Raw genomic sequence first — 22,514 nt, 5'->3', positions numbered from 1 at the left:
CCGCACCCGTCAGCCAGCGCCGTCTCCTAACTGAGTGTGGTCTTTGGACTGTGGTGTGTGTGGGCTCCCACTGGGGGACAAAGTACACTTCCCACAGTGAGGCTTCGCCTCAGTGGCTGTGGGCGGAAAGCCACAAAGAGAGGGGCTGTAAAATCAAAGTCCGGGTGGACGGGGCTGGCGCGGCTGCTGTGCCGGCTCGTGGTCAGGTGGGGACCTGTGCCCCTGTTTCCATGGCTCCACCGTCATCAACCAGTGGGTCCACTTTTAGGTCAGGCTCCAGCCTGCCTATCCCCCCAAGAAACCAACCAATTACAAGGAAGATGTGGGTACAGACTCCCCCCATGCCACCAGCCTGGGGGTGCACAGCCTCCCCTTGGCTCACAAGCCACGACCGGCCTCGTGGCCACACCGGTGCAGGGCAGCTGGGAGATGACCCGTCCCAGGAGGCCAGGCCCCAGCTCGGTGTCAGGGACTCCACGGGAGCAGCAAGGGGCGCGACGCTGGATGCCTGGGGTCAGCCGCAGACACCCCCCCGCGCCCCCGCCACCTAGAAAAGACCCCATGACTGCAGCCTGGGCCGGGGCAGGTGTGGCCTTCATTTGTGCGGTGTTCACTGGGGAGTCTGAGCGTTTTCTCAGCTCTTACACCATGGTTTCCTCGTCTGAGAGTCTGCTTCTGGCCTGTCTTCCTGCTGTCTGTTCCCCTTGTATTGTCCGAGCTTTCACAGTTTCTGGGTCATGAGTCTCATTGTTCTTTATGTCCCCAGACTCCCTGGTCTGTGTACTTAGTCTGCCGTGTAACTGAGAAGCCCCGGACTTTGGGGCGGTCCACTTTATCAGGCGTCCTATTTGCTATGCGTCTGTTTTTAGTGTCTGATAGAAGACGGTCCTAACTCTCAAAGGTCGTAAACCCACTGCTTTATCTTTGCTTCTGATACACTTATAGTTTTCCAACCTTCACATCTTAAGGTTTTCGACATTTGTCTTTGGGATACAATTTTTATGCTTTTTTCCCCGAAAGGAAGAGTCATTTTTCCAAATATTCTTGACCACATGAGTGGCCTTTTCTCCGCGGGTCTGGAAGCCACCGCACAGGACAGCCTGACCCGCAGGCGACCTGCTTCCTGGGTGTTTGGTTTGGCCTGAGCTGCTACCACACACTTTCATAATGTTCCTTCCTTCCAAGCGGAAGCACTTCGAGTACTTCTGCGCCACTTCTGTTGTTGGCTCTTCTATGTGAGTGGGGCCTGACTGTGTTGAAACTTTGATTAGGATCACAGTGAATTCATAGAATTGGCACGTCACCCAACGTGTCCACACGCGAACGTGGGCTCGCCCTCTGGTTAGTTAAGCATCTCTGTGTTTTGGGACTTAATCTTTCTGTTGTGTTTTGCTAATATATGGGGAAAAAATTCAGACTCGAAGTTGAAGAGCCACTCCTGTTTTATAAATAAAGGGCCAAGTGCGTTTGACGGAAGTGAGAGTTCCTTTGGGGAGGGAGCGTCCTGAGGGCTCCTACAGTGGCTGGCGCCCACATGTCCCTTGTCACCTTCCAGGCTGCTGACACACCCTCGTCACAAGGTTCCTCCTGCTTCCGAGGCCTCAGGTGGCAGTGCCCAGGGGCAATGAGAGGGAAGGTGTGCTCTAAGGCTCTCATAATAAAGTAAACGTGTTGCCTGAAATGCAGGACCCAGGACCCACGGGTGAGAACGTGTTTCAAAGATTAACCGACCCCACCGGTGAATTTCTCCTTGTCTCCAAGTGTGCCTGGAGCTGGAGCTAGGACCAGGTTGTCACGTGGCTTTCCTGCATCTGAAACCCTTCTTGCTTTTTGGAGAACACGACCCTGGGGGCTCATGGTGCAGGCGACCCCCTCAGAAACCAGTGCAGCTCATCCTGGTGGCCCCGAGGTTCCTGGACGCCACCACTCAGATTCTTGTGGTCAGCGGTCAGCAGACAGGAGCTCTGGCAGAGGGTGAAGCTCTGCCGCCCAGGGACGGGCCTGGTGGGGGCAGGTCAGCTCCTCGGGCCTTCCCCTCTCTGGCTGCCTTCTTCCCGCTGCAGGGCTGGGGACCCCGGAGAGGACCCTTGTGTCTCCATGGCCTCGGACTTTTATTCCTTACCCTGAGTGGGTGCTGTCACCCACAGCCTGGCCCTAACCTGGGCTCCACATGGTGCGGTCAGGGAGCCCCACCGGGCCTCTTGTCATGAAGGGTCCACACAGCTAAGGGCTTCCAGGAATCAGGCCCCCAGCCCCCGACACACAGCCAAGAACTAGATGTGGAGTAGAACTCATTCCAGGGAGGGCGGTTGGGTCACTGGGGGCCCCCAGGGTCCAAGGGCTGAGGCGGAACTCCCGTCCCTGCTGGTTCCAGGCCTGCCCCTTGGCTGGGCTCCATCCTCCACCTCCCCTTGGAGCCCATGATCTGGACCTCGCCCTCCAGCCTCCCTGGGGAGTCGGAGGCCACCTGGAGTCCCCCCGGCAGCCCTGAGGGCTCCTGACGCTGGGCAGAGCTGTCTCCCCATGGTTCATGGCCGGGAGCCGCCAGCCCACCGAGTCCACGCCCCGGTCCCCGGAAGCCATGAATGTGACCTTTCCTCAAATAGCAGGACTGTGACTCAGCAGATGCGACCAAGGTAAAGACCCTGGATGAGGAGATTATCCCGGATTAACTGGTCAGCCCTGAGCGCGGGGCTGGTGTCCTCAGGAGGGAGACAGGAGGGATTAGCGACACAAGTGGGGACCACGTGAAGTCACAGGCAAGGACCAGAGCCACGGCGGCCGGTGGCGGGGGTGAGGCCGGGCCGCGGAGGCAGTGGGGCCTCCACGCAGACCCCTGCCTCCAGCACCAGGGGACAACCGGTCTCTGAGCCGCCGCGCGGCCGCAGGACACCCAGACCCCCACCCTTCGGGGAGCCTGCCCAGCATCAGAGAGGTGACAGCTCAGGATGGCCGCCTCCTCTGGGCAGAGGGAGCCCCACGCTCTCCACCACCCCACCCCCCAAGCTGACCCGGAGCCCTTCAACATGTGGACATGGGACCACATCCCACATGGGACTCGCCGACTGCCAGGACCCTCAGGACCGCAGGCTCATGTAGGCGGCTGCAGCCCCACTGCCCACCCTCTGACCCCTCTGCTCTGGGCTCGGAGGCCTCCCCGTCCCCGTGACCCATGCTTTCTCGCCCTGCCCTGCAGCTCCACGTTCAGTCTCCTGGGGTGAGCTCATGGATCTGGGGTGAGGTGGGAGAAGCGATGGGAAGTCATGAGGCAGCTGGGCACCCTCTGTGACCCCCGAGGCCTCCCCTCTCTCAGGATGAGGTCCTGTCCCTGGCCACCTGTCTGAAGGCCCAGGGATGGCCTTGCTGTGTTCACGCTGGATTCCCACCGACTGTGTCAGTTGGAGGAAGAAGGGGCCGGGAAGGTGGGGCTGAGCCCCTGGAGACCCCAAAACCCCAGGCTTTACAAACCAATGGCGAATTTGGGGTCTGGAGTTCCGGAAGGTTCTGGGTGGTTCTGGATCAGGTCTGGGGTGGGGGTCAGGCGTCTGGCCGGCATCTTTGGGTTTCAGGGCCTCCCTACGTGGCCCCCAGGTGCCGCCTGCAGGAGGGCCCTGAGCTCACGGCCTGGCATCCAGTCTCTCCACTGGTGTGGACAGACCCTCCTCACTCCCCAAGGCCAGGAAGCCCAGGGTCCTTGTGAGGCTGCCAGCCTCAGTGCCCCTGTCCTGGGCGTTCAGGCCATGGCTCTGATTACCATGTCTTACCGACATGTAACTCACTCACGGCCAGTAGCGTGCAGGGACGGTGAGTATTCAGCTGGGCTCTCACCTGTGTCTGTGGACCCGCAGGGTCGGCCAGTTCAGGGCACGGACAATCACCCCCCAGCCCCCAGGGATGCCCCGCACCCCTCAGGAGCAGAGCTTCTGTAAACACTGTCCCTGGAGCGGAGTTCTGTCTGATCTTGAGCTCCCTGAAATAGACCCACATGGCAAGACCTCCATGGTGGGCTCCATTGACCCCCACCCCCGTATTCAGGCCTTGCAGCCCCGCCCACTGGGGGGCTGACCCCCACATCCCAGACCCTGTCCCACAGCCACGCCGGTGCGTCCCACAGTGGGTCCTCTGACTCCGCAGCCCTGGAAGGTACGCTGCCCTCCCAGGCCTCCCAGGCCGGTGCCCGGAGGAGGCTGGACAGTGCAGCGGTCGTGGGGTCAGTGGCTGTGGGGGGGCCTGTGGAAAAGAGCTGGGAAGGCAGAGTGGGGCGGGGCCTGGAGCCGGGGACCCCCCACGAGGGCTCAGGGAGACACAGGGGGCGCCAGGATCCACCAGGGATCAAACCCGTGACCCCGCCGGACCTCCCGGGGATGTCCCTCCAGTCCATGCGTCTAACAAAGGGGGGATACCGCATCTCAGAAGATCTTCGTGGGCACGTCCCAGCCAAGAGCCCTGGGTGGGGCCCCGGAGGTACTGACTCATGGACAGTTTTCAGCAAGGGCGGACACAGGCTGGACGGTTCCGAAGCCTTGTCTTTGCTGGGGACGCTGCGTGGATTTGGCCGGGGTCACGTTCTGGAGTGTCCAGAGGACAGCTGTGTCTGGGACAGGATGGCGTATGGGCCCGCTCGCAGCACCCTGACTTCCTCCCACTCCATTCGAAGCGTCGAGAAAGCTCAACTTAATACACACACAACTGTACCAGGTGGCTGGTCTGAGACCAAGAGTGCATTTCCGGCTAGAAATATCCAGGCCATCAGGAAAGCATCAGGTTTTTCATGTTATGTTAAAAAGCTTCATCATTCTCTCTGTAGGACACGAGATGGCCTCTGTGCCCTGGTGCTCCAACCCTGCCTGCAGCTTGCTCTTCACACACTTTTGATTTTTCTAAGTAACTCAAGTGTTTAGAGAGATCCGGAGCCCCGTAGTGGCTTTTTGAGACTTTGTCAGAAGACCTAACCCAGCGTGATGCAATATTTCCTGGCAGGACAGGCTGCTGTCTGAAGGAGAGAGGTAGAGAGTTCTGCTCTGCGGATCCCTGGGGCCAACAGCGCAGAGGTCGTGATGGAAATGAGCAGACTGGAGGGATGTGGGAGCCCTGGAAGGCAGGGGCCGAGCCCAGAGCCCAGTGCTGACCCCCAGGGCTCCGGATGTTCTCAGAGACACAGGGTGGCCCCTCTTGCCCAGCCATCTTGGGTTCTGCACGAACGTCTGGCATCCCAGGAAGCACCTTCCCGCATGGTGGGTGGCAGGTCCCCCTAGCTCATAGGCAGCTCCCGACTTCGAGGGGGAGACTAGCTTTGCTTCCTCTGTTGGTGGATCCTCCGCCCCAGAGCTCACCAGCCTTGAGCGTGAGGGCGGGTGCTCTGAGTCAGCACAGAGCCTGGAGAGAAGGGCGCCCAGGTCAGGGCTGAGCGGCTCCTCGTCAGGCTGAAACCCCTGGTGATCGCACGCTGTGCTGAATGGTGGGGGCTGACACCCCCTCTGTGCTGGTCCTCATTTCCTCCAGGGACGATCTCTCTCCCTTCCTGGAGGGGCAGCTGGCTATGAGGTGGGTCCTCCCTTAGGACAAGTCCATCCCCCGACCAGGATGCCAGGAAGAGCAGAAACGCGGCTTCCCCAGCTCTGCCCCCAGCTACTTCACCCACGGAGGGCGGCTCCAGCACTCCGGGTGTCGGGTGACGGTTCCCGGGTGGGCACCTTGTGTCATGAGACGTGGCTGCTGCTCTGACGTTCGCAGACTCAGAGCAGCCACTGAGTTACCAGCTGTCGAAGGAGAAGCCCACAGCTCCTGAGAACTCGGGCCTGTCACACTGTCTCCTGGAGACAACAGTGAGCGGAGAGAAAGTCAATAAAAATCACGTCCGACTCCTAGCTGGCAGCCTCTTTATTTTTTTTCCTTTTTTACCCTTTTTGGCCCATAGCCCCGTGAGTAGGCTGCCCCACGTGGTGTCTGAGTAACCGTGGTGACAGGCAGTGCCTGCGTCTGCCTCCAAGTGGGGGCTGGTCCTTTGCACGTGACAAGGTGGGGGGCTTCAAGGGCTCACCTGGGGGCGGGGGGCAGGACTGAGGGGGCACTGTGTGGGCGCACACGTCTCCAATGGGCACCGTCTGCTGCTCCAGGCCCAGGGACGCCAGGGCGTATGGACACCTCCCTCCATCCGGCAGGAGTCCAGGGAGGCGGGGGCCGACCCAGAGAGGTCGTGTCTCCTGGGGGCAGATGGCTGCTTGTGGCCCTTCAGGTACAAGTGATGGAAGGGAGCGGCCCGGCACCCCTCTGGCGTCGGGAGGCAGGTTAAGCTCGCATCAGTGGAAGGCGGGGCCGGCGGTAGTGTCCAGGCGGCACCTGCATCTGCGAGGTTCGTGGGGACTCCTCCGTGCCGGGGCATGCCCGCTGGGTCTGGCCTCTCAGCAGGAAGCAGCTCAAGGTCCTCACGGGGGTAGTGAGCTGAGCGCACACACTTGGGACTCCTGACGCTGAGTCCACGTGCACCCCACCATCTTTCTGTCCCTTCTCGGAGTCTCAGCTCCCCGAGGGGGCAGCCCGGAGTGAGAGGATTTCCTGAGGATGAGGCAGGAGAAGACTCAGACCCGGGGCTCCCGGAGGGGAGACCTCTTGGCCCTTCTGCATTTTGGGTGCGTTTGGCAGAGCCTGGCCCCACCCACTGAGCACCTGTGCGCCCCTTCTCCGTTTGACAGCCACTAAAGCCCCCACCGTCCCAAGGGGCTGTCTCACCCCTCCCCCGCTCTACCTCCTGCTCGGCGTGAGAGTCTCGAGTCTGGGGGAGCTTTCTTCCCATCGAGCCCCCTCTGGATGGGGCGGTAGGCTCGGGGTCACTCTGGAGCAGGGAGAGGCCTGGATGGCAGGTGGGCTTGGAAAGGACCTCACCTCAGCTCTGCGTGGTCTGCTCCAGGGAGGGACCCCCACTCCTGCTCCCTGGAGGGCGGCTGGGTCGGTGGGGGTTGGTGGTGGCGTGGAGGTGGTGAGTCTTGGTGCAGAAGGCACGTTTCTGTCCTCGTGTGCAGAAGCCCCCCCGCCTCCCCGACTAAGGGGGACAGGCCACTGCCCTGTCTTATTTCTAATCTGCCCACAAATGTGTGCAGTAAAAGGCACATTGAAAGCAGAAAGCATCAAGGAAACCAAGTGCCACTCATTCAGTCGTGTCCACCTGCTTGTGACCCCGTGGACTGCAGCCCGCCAGGCTCCTCTGTCCATGGGATTCTCCAGGCAAGAACACTGGAGTGGGTTGCCATTCCTCCTCCAGGGGACCTTCCCGACCCAGGATCGAACTTGGGTCTCCCACATCGTCAGGCAGATTCTTTATCTTCTGAGCCACCAAAGCATCAAAGAACTAAGTATCAAAAATTGGTTCAAGGGAGGATTCAATCAGGAATGTTGAAATAAGTTTGTAGAGATGGAACACTGGTCATTGTCCAGAGGGCACCCCAGGAGTGCACGTGCGCGCACACATATACACACGCACACACATACTCATACACGCATGTTCTGTGAAGATCTGTGACTCGTCAGAGGTGGGCTGCCGGGGACCAGCCCCGGCTGATCCAGGGTATTCGAAGCGGGGACGGCGTCGGCGAGGATCAGGAAACAACTGCTTAATTAAACGTTAATTAAGGATATAAAGAGTAATAGAATGAGGATAGCTCAGTGAAGAAATTCAGTGGAGAAAAGAGGCTGAATAATTCAGCCAGAAGGTGAGAGAAAGAACGACATGGTGAGACCAAGTTTCGGTGAACAAGGCCCGCACTTTATTTTCCAAAGTAGTTTTTATACCTTAAGTTATGCATAGAGGATAATGGGGGAAGGGGTAGAGTCAGGCAGCAAGCCAGGCTTTCTTCCTGCAAACTTATCATATGCAAAAGTTTAGGTGATTTGCATCATCTTCTGGCCCGGAGGCCTTTTTCTCTAAAGGTGATTATTCTCAAGTCAGGCGCCAGCATTAGATAAAGTTGCATTCCTACAGAGCAAAGGTGTGGTGGGCTATAACAAGAAAAAGAATTAACTCAAGGATCCCAGGTTACAAACATTAAAGCTACTACTTACACCAACTATATTAATCAATACACTGCCAGGGACACAGCAGGTAAGGGATATGGAGACTTAGCAGCAAACATTGGCCCAACAAGTGAGAATCCCTTCACCAATACAATTTCTAATCAATCTTTTAACTGCTCAAAGGAATCTGTATTTAGACAGTTTAGAACATCTCATGCCTCTCACAGTTTGGAGGCTCTGAGCAATCACATGTGGCCGGAAAAACCTATTCAGGCAGGCTAGAGGACTTCCAAGGGAGTTTGTAGATTGAAACACTGTCACACCCAGGAATTATTAACTGGAGCTGTAAGCTAACTCTTTTTCAGAGAGGTAGTGGGGGACAGCCCCCCGTAAAGTCAGAGGTGTAGGTGAAAGCACAAAGCAGAAAGTAGGCAGATTCTGGTTTTGGGGGTAGATGGCTCGAGAATTTCCAGGGAGACTCCTGAGGCTTGATCCCGCCTTTGCATATGTCAAGCCTCCTTCCTCATGACCTTTGCCACGGGCGGAGCTCGCTCCCCACAGTGGGCGCTGGGCCCACAGCACACCTGACCTTGCTGCAGAGTCAGGGCTGGGCTGCTGCGACCCCAGGGCCTCTCCCAATTCCTTTCCTGCAAAACAGAGGGAGACTGTGCCTGCAGCTCTGAGGTTCTCCTGTCCTCGCGGCCGTGGGGAGCGTGCCTGGAGCCCTGCGGCCTGCCCTGGGACACCGAGGGGCTGCGTGGTGACCTTCCTGGGGGAAAGGTCGTTGGGCCCCTTGGGGGCTCTCGTGGCAGAATCTATGGTCAAGAGAAGACCCGCACGCCCCTCTGGGCTGACTAGAGGCGGGCAGGTTTCCCCCTGTGTTTTGGCCGCAGCCCTGAGAGAAGGCGCGACTTTTGCACAGGCTGTTGTGCAGACTCTCAGCTCCGGGCCCTTCTGCGGGGAGGGGGGCCTGGGGAGCCTAGCAGCAGCCCCCCAGGAAGGGGAGCTTTTCTAACTCCGTCTGCTCTTCGTGATGCATGTGGGGGGCCTTCGTGAGATTCCTGGGGCCCCAAGGTTGGCTCCTGGGGTGGCTCCCAGGACCCCTGGCAGGAGGGGCCCCGAGGCTCAGCCCTGGAGTGCTGGCTGCTCCCTCCTGCGTGTCTGCCCCACCAGGCCCCCAGGGAGGGGCACAGGGGTCACACTCCCCCAGCCTGAGATGTTCCTTCCCGAGGGCGCACCGCAGTCCTGAGCGCAGAGCATCTTAACTGCCACCGGCTCAGCCCCGTGTCACCCACGGCCAGGCTCTGCCGCTCGGGGTCCACGCCTCCACCCCACGGGCCCCTGTCCCTAGCGTCTCAGGTGGAGTGTCCCCGAGTCGGTGTTTCCTGACCCCTGAGGCCCCCTGGTGACCCCCGCCCCGCTGCTTCTCACTCCCCCAGTGGCTCTGCTCTGCCTGTGGTCTGTTGGTTTCCTGGTTTTGGCCCCTCTGCGTCCTGGCCACGCTGGCCGATCGCTCTGACTGCCCTCCTCCTCTCGTGTGGACTCTGTGTGGACGAAGCGCATGCTGGCAGAAAGCTGGGAGGTTAAGCCTGCGTGTCCCCTGTTCCCACGGCCCCGTGATCACTGAGCTCTGAATTCTGGTCGTTGACCCCTGGAGGTCAGACTCAGCGCCTCTGCTCAGGCCGGCTCTGAAGGTGGCTCCAGGATGGGCGTGGCCGGGACAGAGGAGGGCCGGGCTGCGCGACTGCCCCGGCCGCCGGGTCTCTCTGCGGCGGCCCGATTTCCCTGCCACGTTTACTGTGGCACTTCAGTGGAATGGCACCCCATATCAGGACCGCTCACGTCAGTTACGAACAGTATCACTTGGGTTAATTGTTCTTACTTCATTTTACTTTCCTCACTTATAAAATGATGGTACCAGGCAAACAAACCCAGCCTCTTGTAACACGACAACCGTGAGAGCGGAAGGAAGTGACCCAGGAAATCACAGCGTGAAGAAGGAACTTCTTAGGGTTTAACAACAAACAGCTGAATCAGCCAAGCGGCCTGCACCTCAGTGGGTCAAAGTCCTTCCCCTCGGGCTCCGGCCTCCGATGCCTCCGCTGGAGCCGCCCCCTGACCCGAGTCAGCCTCAGGAGGCTCCCCGCGCTCCCCGCCACTTCACATCGGGAGGGTGGCCACGTGCTTCCTGCTTGGTATTCACGCTTCGTGAGGAGTCAGCTGAGAGTGGGGACATCCCCAGACTCATAAGTGACTCCACTCGGGGGGCAGCTTCTACATTGAAAGTCGCTCAGTCATGTCCAACTCTTTGTGACCTCGTGGACTATACAGTCCATGGAATTCTCCAGGCCAGAATACTGGAGTGGGTAGCCTTTCCCTTCCCCAGGGGATGTTCCCAACTCAGGGATCAAATCCAGGTCTCCTGCACTGCAGGCGAATTCTTTACCAGCTGAGCCACAAAGGAAGCAATTTCTACGTTAGTGGAGAAAAAGGTCCTTTCTTAGTAAGGCCGTTTAGAAATCTGTACTAAAAAAGGAAAACAGAAGCCCCTAAGACGTTGGATTTTATGTGTCAGCTTGGCTGGGTCCTGGCGTGCGCAGGGCCTGAGTGTGTGTGCTTATAGTCCCGTCCGACGCTGCAGCCCCATGGACTGTAGCCTGCCAGGCTCCTCTGTCCATGGGGTTCTCCAGGCAAGGATACTGGAGTGGGCTGTTGCTATGCCTTCCTCCAGGGCATCTTCCCAACCTAGGAATCGAAACTGAGGTTCTTATGTCTCTGCATCGGCAGGTGGGTTCTTTACCACTAGCGCCACCTGGAAAGCCCAGACGCTTGGCCGAACATGCTTCAGTCGGGATGACAGGAGGATTTGAGTGAGTGGACAGGAAAGCCGACCGCCTGCCCCGAGCTGTGGGCCTTGGCCAATCAGCTGCAGTGCTGGGTGGACCACCGCCCTCAGCTGACCGTCTGAGCTGGGCCTCTGCTCTTTTCTGGCCATGGGCTGGCACTGCAGCCTGAGGTCTTCCCAGGTCTTGAGCCTGCTGGTTCACAGGCCGAACCACAGCACTGGCTCTCCCGGGTCCAGGATGCCCCTGCAGACCCGGGGATGGGCCAGCCTCCGAGACGGCACGAGGTGGTCCTTGACGATCGGCCTCAGCAGGTGGACACGTTCTACTCAGGCTGCTTCTCCGGGGGCCCTGAGACAATGGAGGTGGCGGGGCTGCTCGAGGCCCTGAGAGCGGGAGGGAGTTTGCGATGGAGCGCACGCCGGCCGGAGCCCTGCAAGTGCTCGGCAGGGGCCTCTGCGGATTCTGCTCTCAGCCCTCTGGGGACGTTCAGCCCCCATGGCCCTCCGCCTGGAGCCCCCAGCACGCCACTCCCTGAGGCCCCTGCCCCCCGGAAGTGGTTCCTGACTCCCACGGCCCCCTGTGGGACTGGCCTGGGCCCCTGGGCTGCACTCTCTGCTCACGCACCTGCCGGCCCCTCTGAGAGGCGGCTCGCGGGCCGGGCTCGACCGTGACTCAGGCCAGCGCCTCTCTCACCTCCTGCTGCCCCAGCAGCCATGGGCCCTGGGGGAGGCCACCATGTCCAATAGTGATGTGGACACACAGGCCCCTGGAGGGTTGTCACCCCAGATGGTCACCCGGCCCCGGGATGCAGGACGCAAGCCTCTCTTGAAGGACCCCTGCCTCCTCGCCTGATCAGAGGTCTCCAGTGGGCCGGGGGGTGGTCGTCCTGAGCTGCTGGGGCCCAGCCGGGTCTGCTGCCTCTGCAGCGGGAGGTCAATCAGGGTCGAAGGTCATGTTGCCCCGAGGACAGCGGGCACACCCCACCTGTTGGGTGAAGACCCATCGAGTGAAGGTCTCGCTCTCCCTGAAACCTGGAAGTGGATCTTTGGGGCCCTTTCTCCTTGCCTTGCGGCCAGCAGGTGGGCCCAGGGGAGCTCTCTCAGGCCGTTGCCCCAGACCAGAAGCCTGTCCCTGCACTGCGTGTGGGGGCCGTGCGGGTAAGAGGGTCTCCTAGGGCAGACACCCTGTGCCCCAGACGTGGGAGCCGTCAGCAGCCCTCGAGCCCGGGACCCCTCTGCAGGCTGAGACCTTCCTGGGGGCGGAATACCTACACCTGTGTAGACGTTCAGCAGCTTCCGTGCATCCCAGGGGGCCCTGCACTCCCGCACTCCCTGAGACACAGGAATACCAGCAGTGCCTCCCGGACGGGGCTGCTCAGCGCCCTTTGCAGAGAAAGTTCCAGGCCTCCCCCACCTCGGGGACGCACTCCTGGGCCGTGTGTGTCCCGCACGGCTGCAGGAGCCCAGGGCCGTGCTGGGGGCTCCGAGGGGCTTCCAGGGGCTGGGAGAGGCTGGGCAGGGCTGGGTCCTCCAGAAGGGAAGCAGCAGCGGGGCGAGTGCAGGCTCCCGGGAACCTGCTGGCCACGGACGCGCCCCTGGCGCGCGCCCGCCCACCACACGGCGCCTCCTCACTGCCGTCAGTGAGTCACGTGCTTTTGCCCGCTTGCATTTCCTGTCTTTGAATTACGCCTTTGCATCTCTTGAGTTTTTGCCTTTTTCTTGTTGAGCTGTAGGGGTTTTGAAAAAACAGGTGTGACTGACACGGGTCCTTCCAGCGTGCTCCCGACGCTGCTCTGTCTCACTTGCCTTTCGTCTTGATCCTCATCCCTTTCATCCTGCCAGCGTTTTTTGATTCTCAGATGTAGTTAAATTTAGTCACCCTTCTATGGGTGTTTGCATATTCTTTTCATAGTTCTCAAGTCTGTTTGAAAACAGTTCTGCTTTCTGTTTGGGGAGATTCCTGACCTCAGAGAAGCCATCTGGGGAAACCAGATAGGAGGGGACACCATACCAGCGGGAAGTCCACGGCGAGGCCTGCACCGCCCCGGGCGGGGAGCGACGCTGCGAGCCGGCCGCTGGGGGCCAGACCCAGGCTGTGGGGGGCCAGACCCAGGCCGCAGGGGCACCCAGCCCTGCCCGGAATGGGGCGGCCTCTTCCCAGACTGTGGGGGGCACCCACCCCTGCCCAGAATGGGGCGGCTTCTCTCCAGGCCGGAATGACTGCCAGGCTCGGGGGAGCTGCAGCCCCTGGTTGCCCCCACTCTGCTGGGACCACCTCAGTCTGGCAGTCACCGGGGGTGCTCCTCTTCTTGGCTCCCCCGTTTCGCCAGTGGTTAGACCCAGAGGATGAGCCCTGGGACCTGGACCACGGGGACGGCAGCCTTAGAGCCCCACCTGGGACTTCACCCAGAGGCGCAGCAAGGCCGAGCCTCAGGGAGGGAGTCCGGTCTGGCCGGGCAGCAGCAGCGCATGCTGGTCAGAGGTCATCATGCGGCTGGAACGGGATCTGCAGATGGGCCTGGACCCTCACACGTCTGCGGACTCCCGGCTCAGAGGGCCTGAAGCCCCAGGTCACGGGGTGGGTGGCCCGAGCCCCTCTGGGAACACGGGAGGCCCCGATCAAAGCCTCCCTCCCGGGCACCCTCAGAGTCCAGGTGGCTCTTTCTCTTCATGAGCTGTCCTTCCCGTGAGGACACCAGCCCTGCTCTGTCCACGTTCGCTCTGACGCCCCAACTTACTCTGCGAAGACCCCACCTCCTAGACGCACGTGTTCACAGGAGCCCGCGACTTCAGCGCTGAACTTGGAAGGGACACACCATTCAGCCTGTCGGACAGGTCCTGTGAAGACTGAGTAGGAGGTTTTCACGTGCGGAGTGGAGGGCCAGCGGCTGGCAGCCCTTGGGGAAGCCTCCAGGAGCGTCCAGCAGGGGAGTTCCTGGGGTCCGCACTGGTTCTCAGCGCCCAGGCTCCTCCTAGACCCCCACGACCGTCTGTAAGCCCTGCTGGGAACCCTCATTACTGCCTGGAGAGTCACTCCCTCTGAGGACATGGGAACGCCCTCTGAGAAGCCAACCAGCCCGGATGAGCTCCCCAAGCCCCTGAGGCCTGGAAGCAGACTCTCTGAGGACGTGGGCAGGCCCTCCGAGGTGCTGAGGTTGGGAAAGGGGCGCCAGGACTCTGGGCCCCCGGCGGGTCTTGCTCTGTGGCAGCTGTGAACTCACACCTCTGCCAGACACCCAGGGGGGCAAGGGGTTGGTGGGCGTGGGTCCCTGTGCAAGGGGAGCCCCCCACATACTGGCCAAGATGGCAACATGGCCACAGATCCCAGGGAGGGACGTGAGCCCTGAGCCTGCGGGGCGCGCTCCAGCCTGGTCCTTGCAGGGTCCTCAGGCCCGGAGGCAGCAGGGGGCACGCTGGAATGCGGACTGTGACTCAGCACCCGCGGGAGGGCCCGGCTCCCGGGGGCAACGCTGACTCACTTGTGGTTCAGGAACGCGGCTTGTCAACCTCAGAATGTGTCACAGGAGCTGTGGGGGCAGCCCAGGCGAGTCATCGAGAGGAGGGAACAAACGTGGTCACCGGTAAGACCCCAAGGAGCCCTGGGCCTCCTAGACCCTCAGAGGGACCACCTGGGGATGCCGATCCCAGGATGCGGAGGTCAGGGCTTCTCTGAGGCCGTAGCCCGGCCCGAGGGGCCCTGATTCAGAGGACGCCGGTTCTGTTGAAACAAGGCCTGCACGGTGCCTCGGGGTGGGGGCAGGAATGTGCTGAAATAGGAAAGGAGACTGTTGCTCACCCCTCACCCCCAGAACGGTACCAGGAACCACGCTCACTCTTTAAAGGACGTTTTAAATAAAGTCTTCAGGAAGGCTCACACTGTTCCTACTGTGAGTAACTTGCGGCTCTCTCTGAAGGAGGCGTCAGGGCACCTTTTCTAACTTGCGGCTCTCTCTGAAGGAGGCGTCAGGGCACCTTTTCTAACTTGCCGCTTCTCTGAAGGAGGCGTCAGGGCACCTTTTCTAACTTGCCGCTTCTCTGAAGGATGCGTCAGGGCACCTTTTCTAACTTGCGGCTCTCTCTGAAGGAGGCGTCAGGGCACCTTTTCTAACTTGCAGCTCTCTCTGAAGGAGGCGTCAGGGCACATTTTCTAACTTGTGGCTTCTCTGAAGGATACGTCAGGGCACCTTTTCGAACTTGCGGCTCTCTCTGAGGAGGCGTCAGGGCACCTTTTCTAACTTGCGGCTTCTCTGAGGAGGCGTCAGGGCACCTTTTCTAACTTGCGGCTCTCTCTGAGGAGGCGTCAGGGCACCTTTTCTAACTTGCGGCTTCTCTGAAGGAGGCGTCAGGGCACCTTTTGGTCCTTGAGCACACGGCACGGTTGTTTTTCAGGGAGGTGCTGGAAATGACGTGAAAGTCGCTCAGTCGTGTCCGACTCTTCGCGACTGCATGGACAGTCCATGGGATTCTCCAGGGTAGAATCCTGGAGTGGGTGGCCTTTCCCTTCTCTGGGGGATCTTCCCAGCCCAGGGACGGAACCCAGGTCTCCTGCTTTGCAGGCGGATTCTTTACCGGCTGAGTCCCCAGGAAGCCCTCGTGTGTAAGAATTAAAACAGAGCTTCCGCCTTCACCCCGGCTCTCACTCCTTGACTTTTTGTTTTCCCCCCGTGTTGGGGCCTCGCGTTTGCTCCCTGACCCCAGCTTGAAATCAGCTCTGAGGAGGAGACCTCCCCGGCCTCCCTGAGGTTCCCCCTGGAATCCCTGGAAACCCGGCCCACAGGGCCACCGTGTGGCCCACAGAGCCCGGCCTCCTCCCCGCGCGGCCACGGCTCCGCCCGGCGTCTGCACCCGGGGCTGGCCTTCAACATTCCAGCTGCTCCAAGAAGCCTCTCCTCCAGGTGGGTCCCAGGTGCCCCCACGTTCCGGCCGGGCTTCCGGCCGAGGGAGCACCCCATGTGGGTGCAGACGCCCTCAAAGCTTGGGCTCCCGGGACTGCCGGAGCGAGTATAGACAGGAGGTGACGGCTCACTCACCCATCCTGAAATGGGGCTCAGTGGGCACCTGCCCCTGCCCTGCGCCCCTGCCCATGTGAGGTGGTGGCGGTGTGGGGGTGTGGGGAGGTTGGAGGGGAAGAGTAGGGTGTGCAGGTGGAGGGGGATGGGAGAAGGGGGAAGGGGACTCAGGGGAGGCCCGGTGAGGGGGAGGAGCCAGGGTCTGCAGGCTGCTCACCGGAGGCAGGGGCACAGGGTGGGTGATGGTTTGGGGCTCCCTGAGGCCCGCAGACCCCTGACCAGCTGTGAGAGGGCGGGCAGGCCCTCAGCAGGGAGCAGGGAGGAGGGGCCGCAGGAGACCCAGCATTTGAGCCCATCAGTGGGAGTCCTTCCAGCACAGGGATGGGGAGAGAAGGGGGGGGCTGGGGTCCTGCTCAGGACCTCTGCTCTCCTTGCAGATGCTGCCCTGTCTGGGGCTGCCCCTTGGACCTGCGGCGACTCTCCTCCAAGAGCTTAAGGAGCGACCTGCTGCCTTTGTCTCCTGTCCCACTCATAAAGTTAACAGGCGCGCTCTGGGGATTTAGACTAGAGAGAAGATGAAACTGACCAGGGGTGCTGTCACCTACAAGCTGGAGGGAGGGCTGCATTCTTGGGCTTCCTGGTTTCTCTTAAGAGTCTCCGCGAAGGGCCCGATTTCTCTTCGCCTGTTCTCTCTCAAGTTCAGGTGCCACTGTGCAAATGAAGCCAGGAATCAAGCGAGAAATACGCGCTTAACCCGACTCCGGGTCACCCCCATCACCAACTGGGATCCTTGTAAAACAGGGTCAACCAGATTTTTGGAACTGTGTTCAAAACTTTCCACTTTTCCCCTAAATCGACACTGAAATGCCTGTGCCCCCACTCCCCTGCCTTGTCCCAGGAGAAAACTCCCAGAGAGACCCCGTTCCTAGAAGACGCCCAAGCCCTTTAAGAAAGCTGGTGATGAGCCCCCACAAGGGCGCGCATGTTCTGACTGGTTCTGATATGAAGGTCGATGCAATGGCCCTGAACAAAATGATGCAAATCTGACCAGGCGTCACCTTGACCGACCTCTGCTTCATCTCCCAGTGGGTCCTTGGTCAAGATATACAAGCATCACAGGGGACCTGCTCATCCTCCCCACACTGAACAGGGGCCCCAACCACACCCCGTGTCATGGCGCGCACGAAGGAGCTGGGGTGGGCGGGCGGACGGCATCGGGCGTGAGGGCCCCGCAGCGCAAGTGCATCCAGAGAAGGGGGAGGTGGGCAGCCAGGCCCCGCCCTCTCGTGCTCCTCTGAACGGTTCTAGGGCTTTCCACGCAACTACAGTGCTCGTTTCATTCTCAAAAGATACAATAAAATGTATTTTTCTGGTCGGCATTAATTTCATAGCTTTCCTCCCTCCCCTCCCGGGCACCCACTAGCACCTGATATCAAGGTGCTTCGCCCTGCAGATGGATTGCAGGGACTTAGGCCTCAGATACAGGCCAGCCTGAACAGCGGGGTGTGCTCAGGCTGGGATGGATGGGGCCTGGGGTGCCTGCCTTGGCTGCCTGTGTGCCTGGGGGGTGTGCCCCTGGGGTCGGCCCCCGTCAGGGTGGTCCCGTTCTCTCTCCTGGGTCCCACCTGTCACTCATGGCTGCCAGGGCCCAGGGGACAGCCCATCCCCCTGCACCGGCCACCCCCTTGAGAGCCCTCTGGGAGATGCCCCTCCTGAAGCTGTGTGTCGCAGGGAGGATTTTCTCAGCTGTCTTGGGACCTCTGCTGGGTCTGTGATGTAATCTGAGCACAGACAGTCTCCGGAGGAAAGAATACACACTTATTTGATGTTGTTTTATGCCCCTCAGGGCTTCCCTGGTGGCTCAGATGGTGAAGAATCTGCCTGCCAAGCAGAAGGTGTGGGCTTGATTCCTGGGTCAGGAAGATCCCCTGGAGGAGGAAACGGCAACCCACTCCAGTGTTCTCGCTGGAGAATCCCATGGACAGAGGAGCCTGGCAGGCTACAGTCCATGGGATTGCACAGAGTCAGATATGACTGAGCATGAGACAAGCACTGTACTTACGTGCCTGGGGGTGGCGGCTTCACAGAAGGTAAACCCCCAGAGAAGTGGCTAGGCTTGGGGGATTTGTGCCATTTGATAAGGAAGGATGCACTTCAGGAACTGACAAAGCAAAGAGAGGGGGTGTGTCGGAGGGGCCGGCCCGCCCGAGTGTCTCAGGTCCGTTAGCGGAGGCTGCAGCGGTGGGCCCCTCACAGGGAGCTGGTCTCCTTCAGGCAGAGGGACCTCCTGTCTGCGTTTCCCGATTGCTTTCAGCTCAAAGCGTTCCCTCTGGGGTGACACCCTGTGGATGGCTCAGTCTGGGCTCCCACTAACCACGTCCCCAAGGCGCTGCGATCTGCGGTGGCCACTGTCTGCACCCCTGGGCTACTTCAGCTGGTGTTTGCACAGGTTTGTAAGGCACTTGGGGAGGGTGTCAAGACCCAGATTTTCTCGAGAGGAGAGGGAGACCCCCGGAGCAGCCCCCCCAACTCTGTGGTCCAGCTGGGACAGACGCAGGCCCAGATGGGGCCAGGGCAGGAGTGGAGGCCTGTGTGCCCCGGATGTTGACCTGGGGGGGGTCTCTACACCCTGGGGGCTGTGGGAGAGAGGCCAGACCCCATCCCTCGGGTGAGGAGTCTAGCGGGTGGGATGCGGAGGGGAGTGGGCACTGGTCCTCACCCCTGGGCTCCTGAGGTCAGCACACGTTCCGACACCCATCCCTAGGAGCCCCACGTGAGGGCAGCAGCCCAGGAAGCTGAGTGTCCAGATGTGGGTGTCTGGACGCAGTTCACCAGGGACGCAAGTGTGGCCTGGCCCTCTGGACCTTCCAAGCAGGTTGTCCTGCCGCAAAGGCAGGTCCTGGTTCTGTTTCTGGGACGGTGGCATGTGACCCTGTACCCGCCTGAAGCCTGCCCTCGTGCCTGCCCCAGGGCCGGAGCAGCCCACCGCCTTCTAGGGACGCCCAGGGTCCAGGCTCTGTCTCAGGAGGCAGGGCTCGGGGAGCCCCAGTCCCAAGTGCGGGCATCTGCAGGGGCTGGACCGAGGCTGCCGCCCGCCTCCCAGGAAGCACTGATCCCTGCAGAGAGAGGCGAGGTCACTTTGGCCCTCCTCCCTCAGGCTCCAGGGAAAGATGTCCCCAGGGCAGGTGCCAGCGTCGGGGGACTGGGGACGGGACCTAGGCTTCCCTGAGGGCCTCCACGTGCGCCCAGAGCCCGACCCTCCTGGGTGGAGGTGTCTGCCCCTGAGCTCTGGGAGAGGGCGGGTGAGTGTGCAGGGGAGTGCACGTGCCTGGTGTGCACGTTCGAGCGTGGGTGTGCGTCGGGGTCATGTACGACTCTGCGTGTATCTGAGTGTGCCCACACCGTGTGTGCATGTGTGCATGAGCCTGGTGGGCAGATGTGCGAGTGTGGGTGTGCATGGGGGTCATCTACGACTCTGCATCTTGCACATACGTGTGCAAGCATGTGTGCAATCTCGGGTCTCGGGCAGCCTGTCTGCGTGCACGTGTGTGTGTCTGCTGAGGGGAGGAGCGCAGAGAAGGGTGATGAGTGGGGGCAGAGGTCCCTCGAGGGGGTGGGCAGCGCGGGTGCGGCCATCGCGGGCTGTCCTGAGCTGCTGCCCGAGCCCCGGACCAGCGAGGATCCTGGGTGTCGCCCTGGCTCTGGGCTCCCGCGGGCCTGGCCATGGCCGAGCCCACAGCGCCCTCTGCTGCCCCTCGGCCTCCGCGCGCGAAGCCGCCGGGCAGAGCAGCAGGCAGAGCAGCAGCGCGGGGCTCTGGGGTCGGGTTGTGGGGGGTTGGAGGTGGAGGGGGCGAGCGGTTCGGCCCCAGGCAGGTGCCTGGGTGCACGGACCCACTGGCACAGCCCTGGCGGGTCCGCGGCTGCATTCTAGCACACAGGCCCCTGTGGGCCTAAGAGAGGCCGCGGGGTTCTTCCGCCTTGGTAATCCGGGGCGGAGCGCCCGCCCACCTGGGAGGCCAGAGGCCTCCTGGACCTTCCCTCGGGGCGGGATGTCAGAGGCGCCCGCACGGTCACTTAAGGCCGTCTCCCCTCCGGAGCTGACTGCGTGCGGAGGGCTGAGGCTGGGTGCTGGGCACAGTCGCTGTGCCCCTGCCACTGAGAAAGGGCTCAGGTCCTCACCCCACCGCGCTGATCAGGGCCACCCCACCTGCTGCAGCCCCCGGAGAGCAGACCCAGGGCCCCACTGGCTCTGTGGGGGCGTGGGGGGCTTTCCCCCCAGGACAGTGAGAAGATCACAGGACAGTCCCCCTAAGCAGGACTGGAGCCTGTGACCACCTGTGTATCAGCTCTTCATCCAGGGCCCCAAAGACATCAAGGGAGAAAGTGGACAGAAGAGAGAGTCGGGGTAGAGATGCGATGGGGGAGAGAGAGACAGGGAGGAGGAAAGACAGGGATGGGGGAGAGACAGGGATGGGGAGAGACGGGGATGGGGAGACAGGGATGGGGGGAGACAGGGATGGGGGGAGTCAGGGATGGGGAGACAGGGATGGGGGGAGACAGGGATGGGAAAGTCAGGATGGGGGAGACAGGGGTTAGGGAGACAGGGATGTGGGAGTCAGGGATGGGGGGAGACAGGGATGGGGGGAGACAGGGATCGGGGAGACAGGGATAGGGTTGTCAGGGATTGCGGAAACAGGGATGGGGGAGACAGGGATGGGGGGAGTCAGGGATGGGGAGACAGGGATGGGGAGACAGGGATGGGGAGACAGGGATGGGGGGAGTCAGGGGTGGGGAGACAGGGATGGGGGGAGAGACAAGAAAGTGAGGGCGGGGTGCAGCGGCATCAGCCCCAAGCCCCACCTTTATCCTCTCTTAGAGAGTTGTGGGTCAGCTTGCAGGTGGGTGGCCACGTCTCACAGCCCCCGACTTGCCCACTAGATACCCAGGGTGCAGAGGCCAGGCTTAATCTGTTTTCTGGACAAATCAGTGGACCCGGAAACCACTCGCAGACTCCATCCCCCTCCAGCAACATGTGTCTTGAGCCCGGGGGCGCCTCTTTCTGGAGCCACTGAGCACTGAGCAGGGTGCCCACGCCTCTCCTTTGGGTGCTGGGGGAGCCCCTCCTGTTGGCAGCGTGGGACAGAGCTTTCTCCCTCTGCTTCCTAGTTGCTGGCCCTGAGACTCTGCGGCTTCCCACGGAGTCTGTGTTCTAAGTGGGCACATTTGTTCGTGTCCATGTTCTCAGGGACATGTACATGGGCTTAAATGGTTAAACATCTCAAACAAATATACTTGGCGAATGGAAATCAAACCTTATTTCCTTTTAATTTCCGAGTTGTCTGTGGCAAGCTGACTTGAAAGACATTGAAATTGGATAGGTAATTAATTCACATGTACCTACAAGAGAGGAGAGGACGCACGAATTATTTGTAACATTTTGTAAGCACTGAAATTAATGTAGTGTGAATTTGTCATTTCTACCCAAAGTTACAGATTTTCTATATTATAATTTAATCTTTCCAATGTAAAAAGAATAGGAATTTTGCCCTTTCTGGCCTCTCGGGAAGCAAGGACTAGTGTATCTAATTATCTGAACACATAAGAACATACAGGACTAGCAAGGAGTGAAATTATAAATCGGCCGGAGAAACCCCCGTCTGCTGATTAAACTCTCCTCCTGGCGCCCTCAGCAATCGTGTTGCCTCTGTGTTCATAATAATTGCATGTGTCAAAGCCGAGGCTTTGTGCAGATGGGACGGACGCCTTACAGCTTTAATTCAGAGGGAGCTGGCTGCCCACCGCGGGGCGGAAGGGGCGGGGCCGCGGCCGAGGGGCAAAGGCCCCAGTGACAGGTGAGGCGCCAGGGTCTCCTCAGGCTACCTCAGGGCCGGAATTTCTGAAAAGAGAATGCAGTTGACCCACACGAGCAGCCACCTGCCCTCCGGGCCTCGGTGAAGGAGGCCGTCTCGTGTCCTCCGGGGAGTGGATTTCAGCAGGAGACACTGTCGAGCCTCAGGGCGGCAGCACAGGTGGATGAGAGCTTTCTGACATGCTCGCATTTCAGCGGCAAAACAGAACCCTGCTTTTACCTTTCAAGTGCTCCCCGAAGCCCGGGGAGCCGCCCCTTCTCTCTCTCCCCTCCCGGGAACCCCGGCTTTCTTGTCTCCCGGCACCAGAGCGGCTGGCGCCTCTGAAGCCGTTTCACTGAAGGGCTCGACGGCTTCCAAGCAGGAGGCGCTGGTTTGTCATCAGAGGGACAGTCCATCGAGACACCGTCTCTGCCCCAGAGACCTTCTCTCTGCCGGTGAAAGGGGCCCGCTGCCGGGAAGGCGCTGCTGTCACAGAAGCACACCAGGGTGAGGCGGTGTGGGGCTGCAGCAGCCACCCTGACAGCTGTGGGCTCTGGGCACACCTTCCCCTTTGGGCAGAGGACCCCCTGCCACCCGGGGCAGAGGGGACCCGGCCATGTGGGGCAGAGGGAACCCCACCATCCATGCAGAGGGGCCCTGCCACCCGGGGCAGAGGAGACCACCACCCAGGGAAGACGGGACCCCGCCACCCGGGAAAGGGGACCCCGCCACCCGGGGAAGAGGGGACCCGGCCACCCAGGGAAGAGGGACCCGGCCACCCAGGGAAGAGGTGACCCCGCCACC

General features: G+C 60.9%; 1 protein-coding gene and 1 long non-coding RNA gene across 2 annotated transcripts in view; one reads left to right on the top strand and one right to left on the bottom strand.

Moving 5' to 3' along the window:
• Positions 1-9,875: 9,875 nt before the first annotated feature.
• LOC133233791 (uncharacterized) lies at positions 9,876-15,048 on the bottom strand. Its single transcript, XR_009731855.1, has 2 exons — positions 12,125-15,048; positions 9,876-11,837 (listed from the first exon to the last, which is right to left on the bottom strand). It is a non-coding gene; the product is annotated as an uncharacterized LOC133233791 (long non-coding RNA).
• Positions 11,800-22,514, top strand: part of NDUFS6 (NADH:ubiquinone oxidoreductase subunit S6) — a 97,230-nt gene continuing 86,515 nt past the window's right edge. Inside the window, exon 1 of the mRNA XM_061393911.1 lies at positions 11,800-11,807. The gene's annotated coding sequence lies outside the window, so the exon portion shown is untranslated. The remainder of the gene's footprint in view (positions 11,808-22,514) is intronic.

This window comes from Bos javanicus, chromosome 20 (genome assembly GCF_032452875.1).
Source record: "Bos javanicus breed banteng chromosome 20, ARS-OSU_banteng_1.0, whole genome shotgun sequence".
In the NCBI taxonomy this organism is placed as follows: domain Eukaryota; kingdom Metazoa; phylum Chordata; class Mammalia; order Artiodactyla; family Bovidae; genus Bos; species Bos javanicus.
This window is presented reverse-complemented; position numbering and strand designations above follow the sequence as displayed.